Source organism: Nematolebias whitei, chromosome 10 (assembly GCF_014905685.2).
Source record: "Nematolebias whitei isolate Nwh7 chromosome 10, NemWhi1, whole genome shotgun sequence".
In the NCBI taxonomy this organism is placed as follows: Eukaryota; Metazoa; Chordata; class Actinopteri; order Cyprinodontiformes; family Rivulidae; genus Nematolebias; species Nematolebias whitei.
The window spans coordinates 33,702,792-33,704,915 of record NC_056507.1 but is presented as its reverse complement, the minus strand read 5'-3'; the positions used below and the strand labels follow the sequence as shown (position 1 = coordinate 33,704,915).

At 38.9% G+C, this 2,124-nt stretch overlaps 1 protein-coding gene across 1 annotated transcript in view; it reads right to left on the bottom strand.

Annotated features, from left to right (window-relative positions):
• The window catches only part of dhtkd1 (dehydrogenase E1 and transketolase domain containing 1), a 137,775-nt gene that overhangs the window by 64,111 nt on the left and 71,540 nt on the right, over positions 1 to 2,124 (bottom strand). The window lies entirely within an intron of this gene.

Here is a 2,124-nt window from a genome sequence, read left to right as displayed (position 1 = left end):
GGATAGGTAGAGGATGGATGGATAGAGGATGGATGGATAGAGGATGGATGGATGGATAGAAAGAGGATGGATGGATAGAGGATGGATGGATAGAGGATGGATGGATGGAGGATGGATGGATGGATAGATGATGGATGAATGGATGGATGGATGGCACCGTGCCGCCCAGGCAAAATGAAGCTGATTATTTAGACCACTGAATAAACGCTGAATAAAAGCGATGGGTCAACGGTGACGCATAATAAATGCGACTTATACGCCGACGCGACTTATTTATGTTTTTCCTCTTCATGATGCTTTTTGTGACTGATGCAACTTATACTCCGGAGCGACTTATATGCCAGAATATGAACCCTGAGTGAAAAATTACTTTGCTGAATTTGATAAAAAATGGCTGAAGTTGAGTTGTTCAAGCTAAAAAAAAAAACAACAGAATAACTAGAAAGAACAAAAAGCTACACGTTGGCTAAAAGCAAAAAGTAGCAACACACAAGCTAAAAACTAAAAGAAGCAAAAAGTTTGTTAAAAGTAACCAAAGATGGTCTAAACGTTAAAAGTAGAATAACAAGATAGAGCAAGTGTGCTGAAGCAGATTTCAAAGAAAACAATGTTTTAGAAGGAATTCAAGAGAGCTCAGTGCATTTCTGATAAAAATGTTAATAATACTATAAAAAACAAGTATTTTATAAAGTGTATTAATAAAACAAACACTATGTCACCCATAGGAATGCGCAATATACACGGTACACGGTAGAAACAATAGACATTTAGCCTATGATAGAGATCTGTCTTCTACCGGCTAACCGCAGTAATGCTGTGTCTGATGTAAAATCAGAGTTGTCAGATTTAATCGTTACTTTTTTTAGTTGAAAACTGTGCGTAAGTGGTGTTAAAGTACTTTCTTCGAGAGCTAAGTAGCGACGGTCGGCTTGCTGTACTCGAATTCAGACACATGCGCAAAACGCTATGTTCCGTTGAAAGTTTTTTTTTGTTGAAAGTTTGTTGGTCAGCTTTAGAGAGTGTATTTGAGCTAAATAAAAAGGGTTAAACCTGCTCTCTGATCTGTAAAAGAACGCTGTGTTTTATGATTTTACTGCGAGACCTTTTGGTCAAAGCCACAGATGAAACTGGTCACCATTTTGTGTCAGCCAGCTCTCCTTAAAGCAGAAGGAGACGCCCACTAGAGGGTTGGAGAGTGAAGTGTTTCAGTGTTCACTTGCTGCTCTGTTGCTGTTCATTTCTCAAGTGAGAAGACTGGAAACTGTTAAGAGTTAACAACATGTTCTTTTGTTTAAAACTTATGGTGTTAAGAACCACAATTTACTCAGTCAAATGACCCTCAAGTCCTCTCATCGGTTTGTTGCATGTGGAGAAGACACAATTATAAGCCAGAGACCATAATATCAGAATACATACAAGGGTTTATTAAAGCTTCCAGCTGGAAGGAGATGCTTACCGAGCCAGTCACAGAAACACAGCCATCAGAAGGTCACGTCTGAGTGAGCAATTCTACACAGAGTATTTATGCTGAAGATGGCACCCACAAATGTCACAAAACAGGTTTATTGTAGTACATGTTGCTATTTCATCTCTGTCCAGCAACAGTTTGCAGCTTCCTTATATGGAGTTGTTTATCACTATAGAAGAGTTTCTGTTACTGAAACATTCTGTCACGAGAACAATAGATGCCGCATTCCCTGTTTTTGCATCTCTTCCCTGGTTGTCAACATTCTTCCCATTTCATTCAGCAGGGAGTGGTTGCAGTGTCACCAAATCAGTCCAAAAACAAACGCTTCATTTTAAACTTAAAGAAAATCAATAGTAACTCTTATGTTTATTTTACATGTCCTTCTACAATTCCCCCTTTTGGTCTCTTGAAAAAAAGAGACCATTTTCTTTGATCAGCTCCCTCAATAGGTGTCCCTCTGCATGCTCTGGAAAAACCTCCCGAGGCAACTTAAAAATGGGTAGGAAAACAGCAGCATCATCTCATGCCCCAATGACAATGGCCAAAACTGGCGCAGTGGTCCACCTTTATATTCAGTACAGTTAAACACACTGAAATTAAACACACTGGTTCAGATTTCAAGTACAACTGTTAAAAGAATTTTCTGAGTCTGGATA